The sequence below is a fragment of the Felis catus genome, chromosome D2, assembly GCF_018350175.1.
Source record: "Felis catus isolate Fca126 chromosome D2, F.catus_Fca126_mat1.0, whole genome shotgun sequence".
In the NCBI taxonomy this organism is placed as follows: domain Eukaryota; kingdom Metazoa; phylum Chordata; class Mammalia; order Carnivora; family Felidae; genus Felis; species Felis catus.
This window is the reverse complement of record NC_058378.1, coordinates 4,936,793-4,961,528: the sequence shown is the minus strand read 5'-3', so window position 1 is coordinate 4,961,528 and position 24,736 is coordinate 4,936,793. Positions and strand designations below refer to the sequence as shown.

At 44.2% G+C, this 24,736-nt stretch overlaps 1 long non-coding RNA gene across 2 annotated transcripts in view; it reads left to right on the top strand.

Annotated features, from left to right (window-relative positions):
* Positions 1-20,970, top strand: part of LOC123380729 — a 51,054-nt gene extending 30,084 nt beyond the window's left edge. The window contains exons 3-4 of one of the 2 annotated variants that reach the window (XR_006586826.1): positions 16,715-16,888; positions 19,866-20,970. This is a non-coding gene — a long non-coding RNA (uncharacterized LOC123380729). The other variant, XR_006586825.1, reaches the window with a different exon arrangement.
* The last annotated feature ends 3,766 nt before the right edge of the window (positions 20,971-24,736 follow it).

Genomic DNA, 24,736 nt, shown 5'->3' with positions numbered 1-24,736 from the left:
CTGTATGTTCAACATTTTTTTTAACGTTTATTCAGTTTTGAGAGACAGAGAACTAGTGGGGGAGGGGCAGAGAGAGAGGGAGACACAGAATCGGAAGCAGGCTCCAGGCTCCGAGCCGTCAGTACAGAGCCACACACGGGGCTCGAACTCACGAACCGTGAGAGCATGACCTGAGCCGAAGTGGGACAGTCAACCAACTGAGCCACCGAGGCGCCCCCCTCAACATTTTGAAACGGGTTGGCTCGTGAAATCCAAATGAAACCTGAAGATACGCTGCTACAGATGAAAAAGGCAAGTTGTAGTTGCAGAACAATTAAGTAGACAGAGGTGGGTTTCAGTATTTTTTAAATAATTCATGACCAGTTTGAGCGTCTGACCAAAGCTGCAGCTGTCCGGTATTTAAACACCAATGCTGTCACGTGTTTCCATAAATTTGTAAGAATTCCAAAGTCTTCTCAAAGCGGTCTCGGCAGAGGGGAGAGAGAGACTGAGTTCTGGATGCCTCAGGAGCCGTAGGTGTTGTTCTCGTATCCTCTGTCTTTCCGTGTAGTTTTCTGTTCTGAACCGTGTCCACCGTTTGCTCAACGTCCAGATACTTTGAAGAGACGGCACAGCTTTCCTGTACCTGCCGCCGTCTCTCACATCTTCACCCTCACTGCCCTTCACATCTGTGCGGTCCTGCGCTTCCCGTCTCTTGCTCGCGTCCATACTGCTTCTGTGTCGTGTCAAACAGTAGCTAGTAAGCGAGCTGTAGGACCATCTCCTTCCATCGTCCCAGCAGCCCTGACAGGCACGCGGTGCTGTTGCCCCCGTTTGACATCTAAGGAAACTGACCCTCAGGCGTCAGGTTACCCGTCAAAGCTCGGTTAATTAGGAAGCAGAAAAACTGAGTCTGGAATCCAGATCAGTCTGTCAGTGTACTTAATGTTTCTGCCCACTCCCGGGGTTTATCCTTACGTGGTTTTTGGATTCCAGCTTGGACACTTTTCCTCCATTCCGTCCGTGGGCTTCTCAGTTCCCCGCTGGTGTCTGCTTCCATCCCCACTCGGACTCTCGGCCGTCGTGTCACCCTGCTTTTGAGCGTGCCCCCTGTGTCGTCGGCCTCCCCGGGAGAGGCTGCACACGCGCCGCGGTCAGTTATGCGACTGATTGTTGACTTGTGCCGCTTGACCGTGGAAAACGCTCCTGCCCACGGGAAACTGCTGTGAAGGTCAGAGAGCACTGCCTTCCTGGGAGCGTCCAGGAGAAGAACATGCTGATGAGGGATGAAATCAGCCTTCCTGTCGTAAGGCTTTCTGTTCTCTAATGTGGCCACAAATACAGCAAAATGGGCAGATTTTAAAGAGTGGCAGGGAGTGCTACCAGCTTTGAAGCTCTTTTCCCCTGCTTACTGCGGGCTTACACATAAGTGGTTGCACTGGTTATCAGCAGACTGGCCGTCACTTGAAAAGAATTACTGCAAGGTCATAGAATTTTGAAGTTCAAAAATATGTTACAGATCAGCGATTCACTACTTAATGAGCGCTCTCTTAACGACCGTGACTGACTCTTTTGCATTAAACAGCCCACCATTTGAGTATTCAGAATATTCTATTACCGTAAAGGAAAGAAGGACAGCACTGTTACTAGGTCGTCAACTCTTCCTTCAATGCAGAGTGACTCAAAACTGTAGGATCTTAGGGGCAGTCTGTTCCCAGGGTCCCTGGGCTCGTAATCCATGTGATCACACCATGGCCACGGTTAGGCCTAAAAGTAGGTATGAAGTGAGGTATCTCCTAAAGTCTTAGGTCCTCTCAAACACCTCCCTCTCCAGTGGTTAGTTAGACCCGGTCTCCTTTCAGTCTCACCCCAAATTAACTGCATTGTTCTTTTCTGTCCTAAATCCTGGCTTTAGTCCTTTCTCATTAATAAAGGATCAATACCTTCCTCAAATAAAAGTAGATAAGTTGTGGAGAGAGTGGGGAACATGATGAATGGGGTGTTAGGGATTATGGAACACCTGTGCATCAAAGAAAGGTACCAAGTACCCAAAAAAGAAAAAGTCAAACGCAAAATTCTCCTACCTTTCAGTATGGCTTACTGTCCAGTCCTGGGCTTTTACTACACAGAGGAGGTGGTGGCCCATGCTGTCTCATTTGGCAAACCCTAATTGCTCTTTTTCTAGAGCTCCGCTGTCCGATATGGTAGCCACTTGCCATATGCGGCTATTTATACGTAATCAAAATAAAACATTAATTCCCTCTGTTGCACTAGCCACGTTCAAGTGCTCAGTAGCCACATATGATTAGTGGCTACCGTATTGGACAGCATGAGTCTGGGGTATTACCAGCATCTCCGAAATTTCCATTCTACAATGCTGTTCAGTGTTTCTTTAGACCAGTGCTTCCCAGCTTTTAACATGCATAAAAATCACTTGGGTATCTTGTGAAAAGGAAGATTCCAGTTCAGTAGCTGTGCAGCATGGTTTGAGACTTTTTATTTCTGACGAGGTCCCCATGTTATAATGCTTTCGGTTCAGAGACCATAATTTGAGGAGCAGCTTTTTACATTACACTGTAAGATCATCGTTCTTACACTCCTGCACGTTGAAATCACCAGAAGCTTTAAAATCCTAATGGTCAGGGGCTCCTGGGTGGCTCAGTCAGTTATGTGTCTGACTTTGGCTCAGGTCATGATCTCGTGGTTCACGAGTTCAAGCCCCACATCAGGCTGTGTGCTGACCGCTCGGAACCTGGAGCCTGGTTCAGATTCTGTTTCTGCCTCTCTCTGCCCCTCCCCCACGAGCACTGTGTCTCTCTCTCTCTCTCAAAAACAAATACACATTTAAAGATTAAAAAAAAATCATAATGATCAGGCAGCATCTGAGATGAGTTAAATCAACCCCTGTGGATGGGAACCAGGCATCTGCACTTTTGATGAGAACTCCCCAGATGAATGTGATGTGCAGCCCAGCTTGAGAAGCAGGGTACTCAGCCTGCATCAGAATTACTGGAAGGGCTTGTTGAAACAAAGTTCCTACTTCCCGTCCCAAGTCCCTTTCAGCAGGTCCAGGAGGGAGCCAGATAATTTGCGTTTCTAATAAATGCCCAGGTGATACGTGTGCCGCTGGTCTGGGGCCGCTCTGGAGCCACAGCCTTGGTAACCGCAGCGTGGGCATTTCCTGGGAAGTCCTCAGAGGCACCAGATCTGGAGTCCCACCCCAGACCTATTCAGGTAGAATCTGCATTTCAGCCAAATTCTCCGGGTGATCTGAACGCACGTTACTATTTGGGAGGCGCCACTGTGAGGCACTAGGGAATGCCTTTAATTGCTAACTCAACTGATCAAGGCGTTTTGTACTTGCGGTAGAAGTCCTCAGCGAAGAGGCTGGATATAACGTAGTTCACCTGGCACGAGGCTACCTTGTGTGGTAGTTCCTAAAGTGCGCAGCGTCGCATGCCCAAGGTGCTTGGGAGAAACGTAAATCCTCAGGCCCCGTCACAGAAGGTCTGGATCGGATCCACGGGGGCTGTGTGTCTTCCGAGCCCTCCAGATGTTTCTTACGTATGCTTGAGGATAAGGACCCCTGGTGTAGCCACAAGGGTGGGCTTTGGAGCCAGATGGCCCTGGTTCAGATCCCAGAAACACTGCTGAAAAGTGGTGCCCTCGGATATGTTAATTATCTCCGGTTTCTCTTATGAATGAGGATGAGGATAATAGGAGTACATCCCTTACAAGGTTATTCTATGCATTAAATGAGAAAATACATGAAAAGCTCCCTCTAGTGACTAGAAAACGTTAGCAGTTGTGGTGGCACATGACTGGCTGTAGATATGTTTACCAGAGCCCCCAGACCACCTTCAGAGGGAGGTGTTTGCGATTTTGATGCTGGCTCATGCCTGGAATGGTCATCAGCAACTACGAACTTAGCTCAGGAGAACAAAGCCAACCTGACGGCTGTTGACATTTTCTGGGCTCTACTGCAAGGATGTGACATGGCTGCGAAGACAAAATCTTGCAGGACCCGGGACCTGCACACTGCCCTTCTCCACCTGCAGGACCGGCCCCCCACCTCAGGCTGGCTTAGCTCTGCATCATGGGCGGAGCTGTGTCGGGCTCCCAGAACGTGCCTCTTAGGTGCAGGGGTTGGGTTGTCCCCGCCTAACCTGAAGACCCAATGCTCTCTTTCCTCTAAGCCCACCCACCCAGGCAGTCTTGAAGTCGTGTGCCGTGAGCCAGCATTGGAGGACTGGTGTGTGTGTGTGTGTGTGTGTGTGTGTGTGTGTGTGTGTGTGTGAGAGAGAGAGAGAGAGAGAGATTCCTCCTCTTCCCACAACCGCCTTCTGTAAGGACAGGAAATACATTTGAGCTGAAAGAACGTCTCCCTTCCTCTACCTGTCTTCCTCTTCCAGCTGTTCACTAAAGATGTTCAGTTTTTCCGGCTAGCTGCATAGCTGACTGAAAGCCTCCTGACAAAACTATTAAAATAATCCGCTCCTCTCTTTAGAGCATTTCTGTGGCCTGTTGCTCACTCCAGTTTTGGCTAAAAACCTTAAACTTGAGTGAACTAAGTACACTGTCTTCTATTGTTTCTAGCTACTCAGTTTGACAGAAATATGTCCTCCCTGCTGCCCCCCCCCCCCAATAAAAGAACCATGGTAATATGCTTTTCTTTTCAGGCTATTAAGCAAGTAAATCAAATGACCTCTACTCTTCTGAGTCTTTGTCAGTTGCATAACCTTCCTCATCTTTGATGTTATGTTTCTTTCTGTAGGGGTTTGAGTGATATTGTCCATTCGAGCATTCGATCAGTGTCTCAAGAGCTCAAGAATGCATCTCATAAACTAAGTTAAACACTCCCAAGAAAGACTCACCACCACATGATAGATTAGAATTATGGAATTAAAAAAAAAGAATTATGGAATTTAGTTGGAATGTCAGAGCTTGGGATCCCAGGAAACCTTGTAAAATTGTCCAGTTCGTTAGTTCTCAAACTTTGGTGTGAGTCACCTAGGAGGTTTGTAAAAACACATGTTGCTAGATCACACTTCGGAATTCTTGATTTGGTAGGTCTGAGCTGATGGTTGAGAATTTGCGTTTCTACCAGATTCCCAGGGCTGCTGCTGGTGGTTCTGGGACCCCGCTTCAAGAACACTGACCTAGTTCAGTCTTCTTTCTTTAAGGAAAATACTTCTAGCCCCATTTTGCATATAAGACTGTGGAAGTAGAGAAAACGCTACATACGCAATTTAACCAGAATGTAGAAGAAAAGGGGAATTTTTAGGTCTTGATTATCTCTTTGGGTTAGCTAGACAAACATCTGTAATGTCAGGGTCCTAGATTAAGTGTCTGGGGAAAATGAACCACTGTGAAAATTTCAACTTAACCTCAGCTGTGACTTAACCACTGGGAGGCATGCATTTGTTACTGAATTTCCTGAAAAAAACTCATTTGATGGTTTTGCTTTAAGTTGTCTCCAAAATGCTTTCGTTGATACTATTTTTTGTTAGATGGCACTAAAATCCTGTTCACAGGACCTGTATAAGGAAACCAACGATCAGAGATGTTAAGTGATACTCTTCTAAACCACACAGTATGTAACGTCCTGAGGCAGAAAGAATACACAGGCTTCTTGACTGCGTTAAAAAGCACTATTCAAGATACATCTTGTAAACCAAATATGTCATTTTAAATTTCTAGGAGTGACTTTAAAAAGTAAAAAGAAACAAGTGAAACGAATTTAGCAGTATATCTTATTTTAACCTGACATATGCAAAATATGATACCCCAAGTACGTAGCTCTATATGTGATTAGTAGGTCCTGTATCATACAGAATAGCTTGAGCAGGCTTGTTGGGAGATTCAGGTCAGGGAGGTTATTGCTCAAGGTCAAGATTGTAAGGGTGAGCGGCAGGTCTCGTTTCTTTAAAAATGTGCATGACTATTATGGTCTGTGGAGTATGTTTCTAACCCCCTTGTCAGATGGCCTGTGGTCTAGAGCTGGACTCTCCCGTACGTGCGACAGCTTGAAATCAAGTTAACTAGAATTAAATAAAATTAAAAATGCGTGTCTTCGGGGCACCTGGGTGGCTCATTCAGTTAGTGTTCACCTTCAGCTCAGGTCATGATCTCACAGTTTGTGAGTTCAAGCCCCGCGTCGGGCTCTGTGCTGACAGCTCGGAGCCTGGAGCCTGCTTCGGATTCTGTGTCTCCCTCTCTCTCTGCCCCTCCCCTGCTCATACTCTGTATGTCTCTCTCTGTCTTGCAAAAATAAATAAAATGTTAATTTTTTTTTTAAGGAAGTGTTTCTTCAATCACACTAGCCACTTTGCATGAGCTGCATAGCTCTGCATAGCTAGGGCCTACACACTGGACAGCCCAACTGTGGACTTCGTCTCACTGTTCTCTTTGAACATTCAAACAATTTGGAGATACGTGGTTTTTCTTCCACTGACAGTCTCCGTTTACAGCCCCGGTTCAGTCTTCCCTCTACTTTCTATAGAGAAGCCCTGTCAACAATTTGATATATATTCTTCCAGTTTTTGTCTATGTACTTCGTACATATGAATATTCATACATACTACTCTCTGGCTGTTTATATGGATGGCATCATTCTTTTGTATTTAGAAATTTGCTCTTATTCACGTGATATTTCCTGAAAGATTTCATCTTTATACATATATGCCTCTACCTGTTATTTTAATTGTGTCACGGTACTCTGTTATGCTTACAGTATACCTATTTTTAAGACATCTCCCTTTGTGCGTATAGTCTGTTGTGGGTATTCTGTTGCAAACAAGGAAACAACGAATCACATTTTGCATATCTTTTTTGTGCATTTGTATAAATTTTCTTTTGAACAATTTTCTACAGGTACATTCATTTCACCCAAGTATATCCGTGTTTTAAATTCTTGTAGATATGTCCAGTCTGCCTTTCCAATACCCCCCCCCCCCACCATTTGAAATGCCACCTTTATTTCAAACTACATTTCCAATATAAAGGATGAGTTTCTTATGTGTTTTTCAATGGTCAATTTTTCTGTGCCTGCGTAAATATTTTCTTGGTTACCAAGCGTCGTGGTATGTTTTAATACCTGCTAGAGAAGTCTGATTATATTTTTCATTCATTCGTCCAATGGCTTTGTTACTCCTGAACGTTCTCTCTTTCATATGAACTTCAGGATCAGTAACTTCGTCAGCCGAGACTCCAAGGCCAAGTCCACCTGAAATACGATAATATATTTAGAAGCATTTGGATATACTTCTTTTGAATTTGTCATAACTCAAAAGTACAATCTGCATTGGGCAGTACATGTATTTACTAGATATAACAGACCTGTTTCACCTAGAAATGACAAGTTATTACCCAGTAATACACTTGCATATTTTAGGCAGTTGTAAAGTCTTTATTGAATGTGTAAGATCAGACCTTACTGTTAGCTCTTAAATCATGTAAGGACAAATGGCCTCCTGGCAATTAGCAGTAGCATTAGAATTTTGATTTATTATGTTTCTGTGCTGATTCACCTGCAAAATCATTTAACTCCAAAGTTCTTTAACACAACTAAATCTATGTTTTAGGAGTTCCTTTCTGAAATAAGGGAAAGTGCATATTTTAATCATCTTTTTATGTCGTGGTTGCCTTCCGCTCAGAATTCATGTAAAAATGACAATTCTATTTAAAAACCTCTAGGAATGTAAGTGCCACGAAATGTTTATGAAAATCAGCTTGTGTTATGTATCTATTCATTTCAAATTAAGGGAGAAAGGGGGTGAAAAAAAGCTTTCAAACCTTCTAGCTGTTTCCCTAATAACACCTTTTAAGTTTGAAACATTTTGAGGAAAACTTTGCAGTTCTAAGAAAAAAGCTGTGAAATGCAAGCCTTCCAAATGAAAATCCGAAGTAAGAGAAAGAAAAGCTTCTTTCTTTTTAATAAATCATATTCAAGGGAGGTACTTTTTTTTCCCCCTAAATTCCCTTCTGTTTACTGTGTGCCTAGAGAAAATTTGGCAGGTAGAGAAGTGTTGGTAAGCACACGTCAGGGCTATTTGAAACTAAAACCAAAATGGGGAAAAAGTCCTAGGCATTGATGCGGACTGCCAAAGTAGACATGTCTCCCCATGTGCAGTTTTACAGATTTAAAGATATTTCTTGAAGTTCTATAAAAAGCAAATAAATGAGAAAATTACATGAGGGTGAATAAATGTCTAAGCTGATGTAGCAATATGTATTTCATTTAATCCTCTGTATTTTTAGGGTATTTTTGTGACGTTGTGCTGAAGAACATTTTTGCAATTCAGTCATCTGTGTGATGAATTCAAAATTACAAATTCTTGCAATTGGAACGTGCTGTGTAAATTTGTTTCAGTTTCACACCACGGAGATACAGGATGTGACACTTCTAGACAAGTCAAAATAGCAACAGAAACCCAGAGAATGTGAAAGTCTGCTGAGGAGTTTCATATTCTAGAACAATCAGATGTGTTTGATTTCGTTTGTTTCCATTCCCTACCAAAAAACAAGCACTTGTAGAACAGTTTGAGAACTGGAATAATTTCACTTGTGCTAAATGTATGTTTCATAAAAATCCTGTTGTTTGTGAAAACAGCAGGTCCCAGTGGTAACGCAGAGAGTATTTCCAAAGGCCTTGCTGTGAACCATGAAGCCCCCGTCAGTCACGGCTTCCCGCTGTGTGACCTTCGTGGTGGTCACAGACGTGGATCTCCACAAGTGGAAATGGTGGAGCCTTCACACAGGTGACTTGTTCAGCCGTCACTTGACAAGTGGAAATCGCACGTGAAAGGACGGCACTTCCTGCGTGATCCGAGTCTGGTTCTCCCCAAGCCACGGAGTTAGCTCAGAGAAACCTGTGGATCCTTCAGAAGCAGGAAGGGAGTAGAAAAAAGTGATTTAAGATCTGGTGAATTCAATCACATTTCCAAGGAAATACAATCAAGTTGAAGGTTGTGCTGCGGAAGGGGAGGGGGAGGGGATGGTTGGCCACTGTCTTGCTCTCTTTGTCTTGTTAATGTACTCCAAGTACATATCTTAACTTCACTGGCGATATGTCTGGACCAGAGTTTCTGAACGTTGGCACTACTGATGTGTGGAGCTGGTCATTCTTCCTGTGCAGAGCTGTCTGTGTGTTGTAGGGTGTTTAGCACATCCCTGGCCTCTACCCACTAGATGCCAAGATAGTACCACCCACCCCACACACGTTCGCACACCGTTGTGCCAACCCAACATGTCTCCAGTCCTTGCCACATGTCCCCTGGGATGCAAAATGTCCTAGCCTGTGTCTTTGCTTGTTTTCCAAGTGAAAGATACTTTGCTGATGAGTTTTGTTGAATTGTCGGTTAAATTAAATGAGTTAAGTTGTTTTGGTTGAGGGAAGTCATAAAACTCTTTTCCCTTATGAAATCAGAAGGATATAATGCCATCAACACACCATCAAGTAGGGTAAATAAATATTTTTGTGGAGAGAGAAAGTGTTTGACAGGTTCAGCTGGGGTCAAATGATTGAATCGGTAAGTGCCTTGAGCCAGCAAATAAACGTTACCATGATTTGAAGGTGTATAGGCAAAGAATGGTGTCGGTATTCCTACAGAAATACTAGAATTCTATAGAATTGTTGCTTCTTTTGGATGGCCTTACATAGGGGAGAATGGGAGGGGGAGAGAAAGCTGTCTGCATTAATAGCTGATAAATAGAGCTGACGTTTGTGGTGTGCACGTCGCGTGCCAGACGCAGTACTCTGCGCTTAGCATATGTGACTCTACCCATTAGGAAGGTACCACTACTATTCTCATTATACAAAATCAGAAAGTGATGTTTAATGAGAGTAAATGGTGCCCCCAGTTCCACATCCGGAAGGAACTGTGACTGGGTTGGAACCAGGCTCACTCAGCTCCTAGACTGTAGCAACATGATGGACTATTTTGGCTTACTTTAAGTTACTGCATTGTTCATTGAAAATGTTTATCTCCCAGACCTTTTAAAGATACCCATTGACCCCTCAATTTCATCAGTGTATATTCAAGTAAATAGAAACTTATTTTATTACTAATGAATCCAAACATCTTTATTTTTTTTAACGTTTATTCATTTGAGAGAGAGAGAGAGAGAACATGAGTTGGGGAGGGGCATAGAGAGAGGGAGACACAGAATCTGAAGCAGGCTCCAGGCTCTGAGCTATCAGCACAGAGCCTAGTGCGGGCTCACGAAGCATGAGATCATGACATGATGACCTAAGCTGAAGTCGGATGCTTAACTGACTTAGCTACCCAGGTGCCCCCAAACATCTTTCGATCAGTTACTATGACATCTGAGTGTCCATGTAAGGGAGAAAATAACATAATGCCTTTCAAAGCAAAATGCAAATATTTCCTTTAATGACCGCTGAGATCTTTTTGTGTTATAATTGCCATTGCTGTGTAAAAGTAAATCTTCAGGGACCAACAGCTACAGAAGCCCCCGGGGCGTTTTGTGTCGCATAACATAAAGCAAGTGCATCTCATTTTGTCAATTAGATGCGTGCCCAGGGGTTTCCGGCCCGTCACATTTTACGAAGGTCGTAAGCTGTGGTCGTAGCTGTGACTAAGACCATAGGTTTTCGTGTTGGAAATCCTTAAGTTCAAATTCTATTTTCACTGCATACTCTCTATAATGTTAAGCTTCAGCTTTTTTTTTTTTTAATCTATCAAAGGAACAAAAATAGTACTCCTAAGTTTGTGTGCATATTAGATGGTCATATAGGTAGAACGTCCATAAAGCAAGAGCGCCTTCCCCTTTGCAGTAAATTCTAACTAAATGGGAGTGTATCTCTATCCCTGTTATGTGTGTGCTTAGGTCCAGTGACTTTTTGTGAGGAGAGCATGAAGTCCAGTCGTATTTCTAGAGGTAGGTTATGCTCCTGGTGCTGGTTACCTTACGCGGAGTCCCTTGAGAACTCTTTCTCTTATGGCCATAACCCAATCATTGGCAACGCCAGGAAAGCTGTGGCCGTGTGTGTGACCCTGGAGGCTCATGGAACTTCTAAAGACGGTGCCGGTGACAGTTACAAGGGGACAAGTCGTTAGTGGGGGCGAGTGGCCCTGTAGCAGGGAAGGAAGAGACTGGCTTCATCTCCTCAATCATAGACGCCTCTTCCCTTGCAGTCAACACCCCTGTTGGGCAGGGTCTCTAGGGACCCCCCTCCCTCCAGCCACTCTCTGCATGGCTTCCTGCTGTGAAGACATTACCATTGCCTGTCCAGCGCCCATCTTCCCCCCTTTGGATGACACAACCTGATTTCTTCGGGAAGCCACCTCTGTATCCTCAGCCATTTGTTTTGGTTTCCCAAACCCAAGGGCTGGGCCCTGATCAGCCTAAAGCAATTAAAATACCAGAAGTACTGGTCCAAATTATTGGTTTGGGATTGGGCACTGAAGGCAGTCCAGGGGATGGAAGGAGATCCTGCTGGAGGGGTCCATGAAACAGAATCATCTTCTTTTCTAGATTGTGGGGTAAGCACGTGTGAGCTGTGGAACATTTATAGCCACGTTGCTACTGTAAGGCAGGATCGTGGGGATTCAGGGTAGCCACTGGGGGAAAACATTTCAGTTGTTGGAAGAAGCCTGGCTTACAGCTAGATCTGCATTTGAACTCTGTGGTTAAGGAAGTCAGTAAATACTCCTTTCCCTCTCTCCTCCTCTTCCTCCTCCTTCCTCTTTGTGTGAGTTGGTTTTCATTTATAACTAAAGATCTCCTGATTCACCGACATTTTATTTTCATAAGATTTTCATATTTTCTTATAGAACGTATACTGTGCTGTGCATTATGGGTATTTATGGACACATGCCTGTGTCTTGCACGATGCTCAGGGTAGGGTCTGGTGGGAAGGATAATCTAGGTGACTTTCTTCTTTCTCTCCCCTTGGGACATGGTGATATTTTTGCATGCAGTCAGTCCTCAAGAGGGATAATTGTTGAATGAATGATAATAGCTGTAATAATTACATATTTCTCAGGCTTCGCAAGGTGATATTATTTGCAATTTACTTTCTAAATCCCAACAACTAATGAGTTATTATTTAAGTGATTTCTATTTTTTTTTTTAAAAAAAAAGGCAGGTAAAGGAAAGATAAATGGTTCTGAACCATTGCTCTGATCCGGGGTAACAATTGTGTGGACTCAGGCTGGAGACTGGAAACCAGCCCATCCATTACTTAGAGTCCTTTTTTCTTCCTAAGAAAGTAGTGTGTGATGAAGTAATAAGTGTCTGTGGATAGTGGCCTCATTTTTAGATATACTGGTAACAGGTGCCCTCATCTGGTGAATTCACTGGAAAGGCAAGAATGACAGTCCACGGGGCGCCTGGGTGGCTCAGTCGGTTGAGCGTCCGACTTTGGCTCAGGTCATGATCTCGCAATTTGTGAGTTCGAGCCCCATGTTGGGCTCTGTGCTGACAGCTTGGAGCCTGGAGCCTGCTTCGGATTCTATGTCTCCTTCTCTCTCTGCCCCTCCCCACTTGTGCTCTGTCTCTATCAAAAATAAATAAAATAAAATAAATTAAAAAAAAAATGAAAGTCTAGCAGCCACGGATCCACAGGTGGATGTCTCCAAGGGTGTGGGGGTAGTGAATTCTGAGCCAGCCTGCAGAAGGTATTGGTCCTCCATGGTTTGTTTTTAATTTTTATTTATTTTTTAATTTTAATTCTTTTAAAAAATTGACATCCAAATTAGCATATGGTGCAACAGGGATTTCAGGAGTAGAGGCCTTAGTGCCCCTTACCCATTTATCCCATCCCCCTCCCACAACCCCTTCCGTAACCCTCAGTTTGTTCTCTGTATTTATGAGTCTCTTCTGTTTTTTCCCCCTCCCTGTTTTTATATTATTTTTGTTTCCCTTCCCTAATTTTCATCTGTTTTGTCTCTTAAAGTCCTCATATGAGTGAAGTCATTATGATATTTGTCTTTCTCTGACTAATTTCACTTAGCATAATACCCTCCAGTTCCATCCATGTAGTGCAGATGGCAAGATTTCATTCTTTTTTGATTGCTGAGTAATACTCCACTGTATGTATGTATGTGTGTGTGTGTATATATATGTAGCACATCTCTTTGTCCATTCATCCATTGATGAACATTTGGGCTCTTTCCATACTTTGGCTATTGTGGATAGTGCTGCTATGGACATGGGAGTGCATGTGTCCCTTTGAAACAGAACACCTGTATCCCTTGGATAAATGCCTAGTCGTGCAATTGCTGGGTCGTAGGGTTGTTCTATTTAGTTTTTTGAGGAACCTCCATACTGCTTTCCAGAGTGGCTTCACCAGCTTGCATTCCCATCCACGGTTTTTATTTCTTTCAGTTTCTCCATGTCCCGATTCCTTCCCTGAAAATGAGACAAAAACAGCACCTCCTTCACTAGGTCAGACAGATTAAGCGATGGGCCGGGACACGCGTAGCCTGGCACCGTCCTGGCACGCGGGAGGAGCACAGAACATGCTCACACTGTGCGCTCGCCGCACCGAATCCGCAAAGACAGGAGGACAGAAAGCAGGATACGTCAGAGCTCAGGTTTATGGGTGGAAGTTCCTTTGAGGTGAAATTGAATTTCTGCCTCACGTATCGACCACCTAGGCCTCTCACTGCTGCTGTCAAGATAAAAACCACCACCAAGCCCCCCTCGTGAAGTGTTGGGCCGGTGGGTGGGCACACACACAGGTCCGCCGTGAAATAATAACAGAAGTTGCCGGGACGCCCAGATCCTCACTGAGCCCTTTGCAGGCAGTGGAGCTCTTTGTGTGCTGATACTGGATCCAGGGGACCCTCACAGGGGGCTGTTTTATTCTCGCCGAACCTTTCTCTGTTGCTTTTCGTATAAACAAGGGGAACTTTTTTTTTTTTAATTAAAAAAATCTGAGGTCAGTTAGGAATGTCCTTGTGACTGTTGTGTGGTGTAAAATAGACCCTCTGGGGAAATGAATCATGCTAGTATCTGCTTCGCTGCTCATGCTGGGAACCATCCAGTAACATCCCGACTTTCAAGTGCTCCCCCACACCCTCCTCGCGCTCCCTCCCTCTCCTCCCCACCAGGCTGCCAGAGCCTGTAGTCGCTTGCTCCCCCACTGTCGGTCCTCCCTGCCAAGCGACCAATTCCAGGAGGACAGGGATGGTCTCCCTTCTCTCCGCATTGTACCCTCAGAGACTAGTATGGTTCCTGACTCGTAGTACTCGACCGAGGAGATGTTTGGTAAATTAGTAAATGGATATCCAAATGCTAGCTAGAAAAATAAAGCCTGTTGAATACCAGCATCAGCTGACTTGGAAGTGTGGCTCAGCCATTGCCAGAGAGCGACACAAACACGCTCCCTGAGGAACCTATTGGTGAACCTTTGTGGCTTGTTTAAATGTGTGTTGACCAATGAATGACAGTTAATAAGCGGTATTTTGTGGTAGCAAATTACATCTATTTTATTTTATTTTATTTTATTTTTTTCAACGTTTATTTATTTTGGGGACAGAGAGAGACAGAGCATGAACGGGGGAGGGGCAGAGAGAGAGGGAGACACAGAATCGGAAACAGGCTCCAGGCTCTGAGCCATCAGCCCAGAGCCTGACGCGGGGCTCGAACTCACGGACCGCGAGATCGTGACCTGGCTGAAGTCGGACGCTTAACCGACTGCGCCACCCAGGCGCCCCAACATCTATTTTAAATTAGAATTTATGTAGAGGCGCCTGGGTGGCTCAGTCAGGTAAGCGTCCGACTTCAGCTCAGGTCACAATCTCGCCGTCCGTGGGTTCGAGCCCCACATCGGGCTCTGTGCTGACAGCTCGGAGCCTGGAGCCTGCTTTGGATTTTGTGTCTCCCTCTCTCTCTGCCCCTCCCTTGCTCACACACACTCTCTCTCTCAAAAATAAACATTAAAAAAATTTAAATGAGAGTTTATACAGATGTAATGGATAACTTCAATTTGCTTCTTATTATGCATGTAATAATACCCACTGATTGTGAAATGCTGATAAATGCAAACACGTTCCTCCCAAAGGGGAAGAAGTACTTTCTGTTTATTTTCAACCAGAGATAACTCAGACTAACCACTGATTAACAATTGAGAAAATATCCTATTTTAAATGTATATAAATTTGCTAAATTTATTTTATTGAAACTAACATTACTTTTTCTATCTTCTCTTTATTTTTTTAATTTTTTCCCTTAAAATTTTTTTTTATGTTTATTTAGAGAGACACAGAGAGAGAGAGAGAGAGAGAGAGCGAGTGTACAAGCAGGGGAAGGGCAGAAAGAGAGATTCCTAAGCAGGGTCCACACTGTCAGTGTAGAGCTTGATGTGGGACTCGAACCCACAAACTGTGAGATCATGAACGGAGCTGAAGTCAAGAGTCAGATGCTTAACCAACTGAGCCACCCAGGTACCCCTCCTTTTTTAAATTTTTAATTTAAATTTTATTAAAAAATTTTTTTTTACGTTTATTTATTTTTGAGACAGAGAGAGACAGAGCATGAATGGGGGAGGGTCAGAGAGAGGGAGACACAGAATCTGAAATAGGCTCCAGGCTCTGAGCTTGTCAACACAGAGCCTGACGTGGGTCCCAAACCCACGGACCGCGAGATCATGACCTGAGCTGAGGTTGGACGCTTAACCAACTGAGCCACCCAGGCGCCCCTACTATCTTCTTTATTATAAAAACAAATACTGCATTGAACATCACACCATATGAAGTACTAAGAAAATGAAAGTTTCATGTAATCTCATACCCCAGAGCCATTCTACTCAAGATGTGAATGTGGTCTCTAGCCTGCAGTGTTCTGCCTCAGACTGTTACTGGTCTGCTAGGAAGGAAGCAAGGAAAACACACAGTTAAAAAACTTGAACAGGAATTTCAATATTAATTATATGATATAAAACTTGTTTCCCAAAGGATTAGAAAAAAATAACAGTAGCAAGTTTTCAAAATCTGGGTCTTAACTACTATAGACTGAGAAGCAGTGGATTAGAGTTTGCCTTATGTTAGCTCATAGTTTTCAGTACCCATGCTACTCTGTGTCTCTTTGTATGTATAGCTACCTGTCAATGTATGCAGACACGCCCATTCGTACATGTATTTATTCACCACGTCTGTGTGTAGAGATAAACGCCCATACAAAGACGTACAGACATATATAACAAAACTGAAATTTTAACAAATACGAAATTCCAGGAATAGAATACAAAAAAGTTTTCCTGTTTAATCTTTAAAATGGCAACAGGAATTTGCTACCAGGATTGTCCCTGCTTCCCAAACAGATGTCTGTTCTGTACCCTCAGTAGTAAATTTTCAGCAGAAGTAAGCTGCTCAATGAAGTGTCGTCTTTTAATGTTTATTGGAGAGGGAGAGAGAGAGAACGCAGGGGCAGAGAGAGAGGGAAAGAGAGAATCCCAAGCAGGCTCTGCACTGTCAGCACAGAGCCCAACACGGGGTTCGATCTCACAAACCATGAGATCATGACCTGAGCCGAAATCAAGAGTCGGAAGCTTAACAAACTGAGACACTCAGGTGCCCTAGGGAAATTTCAAACTGAGGTATGCATCTGGAACTTTTGAAAAGACAACAAAAAAACCCCACAATGTTTTGAAATAACTCAGAATTAGAGCCAAGCATCCAGAGAGTGAACTCAACCAACAAAATCTGGCCACTGTATTCGGCAGGTGAGATCTATGGTAAGTAATGACGTTATGTTGTCATTGTAGGACATGCTTACATGTCGACGTTGTTCGGTCCGTGACTAGATCCCAAGTCTCTGGGGTCCTCTATTCTACCGGCTGATGGTGGAGCATGTCTTAACTGCGTGTGTTGCCGCCTCGCCCCTCCTTCTGCGACAGTAGGCGTTGGTTGGCAGATGGACGTCAGGGATGGAGTCAAGGGTAGGTCATCCTTAGAGGCCATCACGAGCCATCCTCTGCGCCGACTGGTCTGCTTGGGCAGGTGCACGCAGCAAAAAGTCCCAGGAAATTCTCAGGAAACCTGAGCAAAGTCACATGGCCAAATAAGATAACGCAAGCATGGGAGAACATCTTGCCAATACTTTATTTGGCACTTCCTTTAGCTCTGTGTAAACACATTTTAATTTCTGCATTTGAGCAAAGATCTGGGTCACTCTGGGCTTATTTTGTAGAGGAAGAAAGCTTTACCTCATAAAAAGCCCACTTGCAAGCTTCTCTCTCTCCGTTTTTTTCCTAGGTGTAGGTTCATGACAGTTTATCCTTTTTTCTCTCTTTCCCCTTTCCTCTGAAAGAAAACCTAACATCTACTTTATATATAATTGATGACAATTCTGGTACAGGAGTTTGACATATGTTCCTACTGAAAGGGTCATGGCTTTACTTTATTTTCGATCTGCAATAAGCACTCAAATCATTAGTCAAGGATTTGTTTTTGTTTTTGTTTTTCTCTATGAGACAGTGAGTCCTAAGGATGAGACCAGCCAGTTTGTTTCTGTTCTGAGGGGCTTCTAGCATCATCCTGTCTGAAATACTTCACATTAAGTCTGACTGTAGTAGGGTCAGCTATCTGATATACATAATTAATCTCAGAGTTCAAAAGAAGTGAGAATTTCGGTGGGAAGTTTTCACATCTGGAGTTCTCCTTGCTGATTTTTGCAATCCAAATCCTGATGGTTGATTGCCAAACCTCTATCATCATAAACTGGGCCCAGCACAAGGAAAATAAAGGTTTTATTAGGGGGCGGGTGGATCACTTTGTCACAGGATAGATAGTACTGATTATATTTCCTTAAAAAAAGCAACATATAACTATTCATGTAAAAAGTCAGAAGGATATATAAACTAAGTGACAAAAGGGAATTATTTATGAAAGAGAAGGTTATGGTTTTTATTTTCTTTCTTTGGTTTGGTTCTTATAATTTTTTTCTGCAATACCTGTTATTGTTTAATTAAAAGTAAGTTTTTAAAAGTAGAGTGTTATACATAATTTCAGTTAGTTAAAGGTAGACATTTTAATGAGAAGATTATTTTCACTTAAGGAGAAAATTATTGTGCTTGATTATTGTTAAGCATGTGTTGATTACAATAAGGAAAGAATGAAATGCACTTGACCTTCGTGTCCAACAAACCTGAGTTTCAAAGCCTGGAGGTATGTCACTGATGGCGACTGCCAGAGAAAATACAGCGCATCAAGTGAAATTTGAACTTCCGATCCCAGTGGATTTTTTTTTTAATATAAGTATGTTCCAGATATCTTACGGAACACATAAAAAAAATCATTGGTTATCCATCTGAAATTCAGAGTTAATTTGAATTTTTTTATGTTTATTTACAGAAACTAGAAACCCCAATAACTGGGTAGGTTAATCTCTGTCTGGGTCTTAGTGTCCTCATATGTCACATGAATGGAGTCACCTACATCATTGGCTCTGCTCTGAGGATTACAGGGAAGAAAACATCAGGGAGAGATTTTCTGTGACGTTAATGAAGCTTAGGCTCCGCCTTACTGGAGCTGACTGTGTGCATGATCCTGTGCCTGATTTTATATTCATAATTTTCTTAAAGCCCACCCCCCCCCCGCCCCAATTATATAAGCCGTGGGGCGCTGTGCGTTTTCATCTTCCCTTGGCGAAATACTCATGTCTACGCAGCAGCTTGCACAGAGTGGGCATTCAGTGAGAGGCAGTCTCTGTTCCTCATGGCAGGCAGGCTATGAAGCGGAGTCCTCTGTTGTAAATAGGACAGGTGACCGCCAACAACTGAGCTCAAATTGCCCTTCTGTGCCTCTGAGTTGCAAAGGGCCATCCTCTGGAAGTCAAGGACAAACCGCCTCATCTCCCCACATCCCTGACCCCTTCTCATATCGCTCCGAATGAGGAAGCGTGGAAGTTTCCAGAAATCCAGGAACTCGGGGCTCCTATTGGGCGGCAGCTCTGGAGGGCCTGTGGACAGTAAGCGGTGAGCCGACTGGTTGGTGCAGGCGGGATTCCTCTGAAGGGTGTGCAGCCCGGGTGGGCCGGGGCCCCTGGCGGAAAACGCTACTCCCTGCCGTGCACGGACCGCCGGTCTCCATCCAGCTCACCGGACCTGAGCGCACACACTCGGAGCTGGCACCTCAGGGTCGCGAATCACCGCAAGCGCACGTCAAATACCATAAAGACATCCCCCCCCCCCGCCTTCAACGCTGTCATTCGTCTCACCTGCTCAGAAGTCCCCATCCCCACTCGCAGACCACCAAGCACTCGGTGTCCGAGTGGCTCGTCCCGTGCCCTCCGTGGCCCTAGCGTGCTTTTGAGCTGTGCTTGCCCGGATTATAAGGACGATCTGTTTGCGACTTGCTACCCACACGTGGCATGTCTGGGAAGACCCCAGGACCAGCATGGTGGGCACCAGCCTCACCTCACCTGACTGTTCCTTCCCCGGCTTATCTGTCTTTCCCCTTGCTTGAGTTTCCACAGATTGGTCTGTTTTTCTTCCGTCGATATGTATATAGTTCTGGAAACCACCTCAAGTTCTGTCTTCAAAGGAGAAGTGTTACATAAATGCATCACTAAACAAACATTTATTTAGTGGCACTGAGGGAACATTCTGGTCAAACCTTTGGTCAGGACTTATGTGAATCAAGACCGTTAAAGGCCTGACTTTCTTAATGTTTTTTATTCCCTCCTCTCCTGCGGGGTCGCAGATGGTCAGTGACATATTTGCACGAACTCTCATTTAAGAAGACTATGGTGTGCAGCTGTGTAGGAGGTAAACAAGAAGGTAAAATTTGGCTGGATTCAGTTTGGCACTCGTGACCAAGATGGAATTTGAGTGTTATTTGAAGGGATGAATTTTGGTTTATGAGGTATGAAGTAGGTAAAGAAAATGTTTTCTTTTCGGCTCTCGGCACCCGCAGGCGCAGGCCAGCCCCGAAGTGGGGTGTGCAGGGACACAGCGGACGGCTCCCTGCGCGTGCCCACGGGGGGAGAATTATATGGATTCTGGGAGCCTCGTGACCCTCCTCGGTTGGCAGCTGGCTAAGTCAACAGAGACTCCGGGGAGAGCCCGCTCCTGGTTTGGGCAAGAACTTAGACCAAGAAATGAATCACAGTAAGGAGAGACCGGACAGGGACTTCTTTGCCTCGCCCTCCCCCAAAAGAAGGAGGTTTCAGTACCCTGGTGGAAAAACATGGGATCCTCTGGGCCCATATGCGCCTTTTCTCCTCCCTTCCTCAGTTACTCTGGAGATCTCTCACAGAAGAACACTCAAAAGCACAATTGCTGCACATTTTATTTAATAATGACCCCTCAAGGGGTGCCTGGGTGGCTCAGTCGGTTGAGCGTCTGACTCCTGATTTCGGCTCAGGTCGTGGTCCCAGGGTGGTGGGATCGAGCCCCGCCGTGGGCTCTGCACCAAGAATGGAGCCTGCATGAGATCTTCTCCCTCTACTGCTTGCTTGTTCTCTCTCCAAAAAAAAAAAAAAAAAAAAAAAAGATCTCTCAATACTTAACCAAAATTGACCCAAAACCAAAATTTCCTACTATTTTTACCGTAAAATAAATTTTAAGCCTTATAAAGTTTTAAAAAAAGGTGCATTTTGGAATTATTTTTTCAACACAGTTAAGGAACAACGCAAATTATGACACTGTTCATATTATGTTGACAGTTATCTAAAGTTGCATTAGAGGGACAGAGTGGATCATCGTTAGCCTCGAGGCAGTTAGCTGAAAAGAAGTCTTGCCGGAAAAAAGAAAAGAAATGGGCATCTTTGAACCTGAGCATGTAACCACTCAGTATTGCATCATTTTTCTCATGAAAAGGATTATTTTTAATGGATTAGTTTTTGAAACTACATTGAGAGGAAAGGAAATTCACAAGAAAACATTCTTAAAAGTAAGCCAGGAGACTATTGATCTGTGAAGGATATTTGCTCAAGAGGTGACAAAAATCGGGGCGCCTGGGTGGCGCAGTCGGTTAAGCGTCCGACTTCAGCCAGGTCACGATCTCGCGGTCCGTGAGTTGGAGCCCCGCGTCAGGCTCTGGGCTGATGGCTCGGAGCCTGGTGCCTGTTTCCGATTCTGTGTCTCCCTCTCTCTCTGCCCCTCCCCCGTTCATGCTCTGTCTCTCTCTGTCCCAAAAATAAATAAACGTTGGAAAAAAAAAAAAGAGGGTGACAAAAATCAACATGAGTTTTGTAGCTGGGACCTGTTTCCAGCTTTCCACAACAGGTGCCTCGAGGGTCCCAGCAGAGGCCGAGCCGCAGACCCAGGCTGACGGCCCTGCATTCAGGTGCTGGTGTAGGTGACCCATTCGTGCGGGAGCGGCCCGGCCCGTTCAGTCGTGAACTGCCATCCCAGGTTGTACCTTCCTCCTTTTCCACTGTCACTTGCAAGTAGGCGTGGACATTGCCATATGCCTCGCCAGAATTTATGTGCTAACATGTTTTGTGTTGCAGACACCGAACAAAGACGTAATAGGAAAGTGCAGGATCTTACTGTACTTTACTAGTAGTCTTGAGAAGCATAGGACAGTGGAGATTCTGCTGTTGCTAAGTCGAGGCTGAAGGTTAAGTCCCGGAAGTGCCATCAGACTGCCTGAAGTCTGAATAGCAGGGTGATGTTGCAGATTAACATCTGTGACTCACCACAGTCTCTGCCCTGGGACGCTCATCGGTGCTTTCAGTGCATGTTCCCGCGGACCCCCTTCTCCAGTTTCCAAGACAGAACTTGAGAATTTCTGGCGCATATCACAATCTCGGTTTCGGGGCAAGTGAGAATGAGCGCCCATGTGAAAGAAAAATCTCCCCTCCGGTGCCAAAATTGTGTTCCTTTATGTATGAGTCCATACAGCATGCTTCCTTCTTTTTTTTTTTTTTTTTCTTTTTTTTTTTTTTTTTTTCTTTTTTTTTTTCTTTTTTTTTTCTTTTTTTTTTTTTCTTTTTTTTTTTTTTACATAGGCTTCACGTCTAGCACTGAGCCCAACACAGGGTTTGAACTCACGACCCACCCTGAGATTAAGACCCGGCACTTAACCAACTGGGCCACCCAGGTGCCTCAAGCGTGCTTCTTGTTGTGATTGTTCAGACTCATTAGTGTAATTCCGCTGCTAACAGGAGGTCTCAAGGCTCTGGTGACATCACATAGCCACATCTCCCAAGACAGAGTAGATTTACCGGCAGAGAGCTGTCTACGAATCTGTTTTGCTGCGGTAGATCCTCACAACCTCTCTGTAACGTCGAATGATGGCCTGAAGCGACAGGTTACATCAGATGGCGGCACTGTGAGTCTCTGATCGTTTCCATGACTTGCGTGGGTCACGCGCCCTGCTGGGCGCTCCGCCTTCAAACACCGCGCACCTTCATCTGTACCAGGAAACCTCGTCTTCCTTCAAAGACAGGACAGTCCAAATGGTTTATAGCTAGTTGCTTCGGTTTTGCCAATTCTGCGTTTTGGCCACAAGTTCATGTTTCTCAAGTAACGAAACCGAAGTTTGAGCGCTGTTAAAAGTGTTCGTGCTGATACATATCCTCGGAGAGGTCACTTAGCCATCTGATTACCCTGAGCTACTTTAACTTTTCTACCTTTTCCTCATGTTGTGCTTCAACATCAGGAGCTCACAGGGGTATCAAGAGGGCAAATCTAATCAAATATTGAAGCATGTTTCAAGGGCTACTGAAGAAGTCTCCTTGTTTTATGACAGTTGTCCGAGTTCTCCTGGAGTCTCAGTGGTGGTCCCATGGCCAGTGTTTGTGAGTCGGAGTAGCTGCGTTCCTGAAATACGGGCGATTCGAGCATCCTGGGAGGTCTGGGGGGAGGGGTTCTTATTCAAACTTTGGCTGCTCCCAAGGACGCCGGATTGTTTTCCTAAGGATAGTGGCTTTAGGAAAATGAGACAAAGCATATTAAAAATTTCCCTTAGTGCACGGTCATTTTCACAAACCCCTTGGCATTAGGAGTGTATTTAATGCTCCTTTGAAAATCTTGGATGTTATGAATAACTGAAGGAAAATACGTATCTGAAAAAAAGATGCCCAAGTTTATGATTCTAGGGAAAATAGTCTGTCTTTTTTTGTTTTTGTTTTTGTTTTTATTTCTTTATTTTAGAGAGAGAGCGAGCAGGAGTGGGGGAATGGGGCCGAGGGAGAGGTAGAGACAGAATCCCAAGTAGGCTCCACGCTGGGCACGGAGCCTATCACGGGGCTCAATCCCATGACCCTGGGATCATGACCTGAGCCGAAATCAAGAGTCGGAAGCTCAACCAACTGAGCCCCCCCACCCAGGCGCCCGGGAATCGTCCATTTTTATTTCTTTAAACCGTTCTTCGGAAGGACTCAAGACTTTGACTAAGATTGGTCACCGTACCCTTAGAATTTGAAAGCATATTTTCTTCATTTACATAAAAGATAAAGCCTGCCACCAAGAATCTTGTCTTTTTTTTATAAATAAGCTAGTCTTTTGCTAAACCATACAGTTTGTCCATTTGATTTCTTGTTTTGGGGTTGTATGGCTTATATGAAAGACGTGATTCCTGAGCAGTATAAAGTCAGTGATGTTCTGTACATAATTTCTATTCTCTCATCTCTCAGTGTCTCCAAAAAGCATCTTTTTGGACACAGGCTAATAGAATATGTGTCAAGGCAAGGAAATTTACTCAATGAACAAATGGAATGATGCATTTAAAAAAAAAATTTATTTAGAGAGACTTAATGGTGCACGTGTCTATTTAAGACATACCAAGAATGAAATTAGATTTGTAGTCTAAATTTTCAATCCTTCAGAAAATACTAATTTTCCCACTTGGGAAGATGCGTTTTGCTCAAAGCTGTAGGTACTACGGTGTCATTTAAATTTAAAATCATTTTTACCTTTGTAATTTAAACTTTAATATGATCTCAAGAGACTGGTTGTTAAGGACGAAATAGCTCCATCCACTGGTTTTTGAAATGAGAGTTGTAATGGGGAAAGGATAGCTGTGAGTGACATAAAAAAAAAAAATTAAACTGCAGAATCCCCTTGCTCTCCTGTGGCACAATAAAGTAAAAGTCTCTTATTCTCAACCACCCCCTTCTGAAAAAAAGTGTATAATTCTACCATTTGTTCTCAAAAGAAAGGTTTGTGCTGGAGAGAGACAGCTTGAACAGTCTCATTTGCTTGCTCAGCTTCTCAAGCAGGTAATTGCAGAGAGAAAAGGCAATTCTTTGATCTCAGGGAGGTGCTAATTTGTAAGATTTTGGAGCTGTTTGGGCCTTAGGAAGCAGGGATCAGTGCGTAAACAATGGCATTTATCTGGCAGCCTATTACTGACACATTACTATCTCAGTGCTTATTCATTTACACTGGTGTTTGAAGACAGGACCATGTGTCAATAAAGGAATTAGAGCAGACACCTCTGTCCATCAGCTTTATCTCAGTTTGCCGACAGGAACAGTAGGTGACGGTAAGCAGCAGAAAACACTTCAAAGTTTCCTCGACTTGGGTTTGCAGCTAAGACCAGCAACATTTACTGCCTTAGCAGCAGCAAACAATGGGCGTAAGACAGCAGAGGAACATGAAAGTGTGGGCCAGGCCATCAAACGCAGAGCCTGCCCACACCCCACGCCTAGTCCTTCCCTCAACCTCATTAGGGAGATTTTCCAGAAGAGATTTCTCCGATAAGTGGACCTCCCAAAAGGAAACCCTCTTGAGAAGGACGCTGGGAAAAGAGTGGATGAGAACGTTCTACTTGACCATTCACCAGCTACTCTTCACTCGAGTTCAACATTAGCTCGCTCAGTCAGTAAACAACCA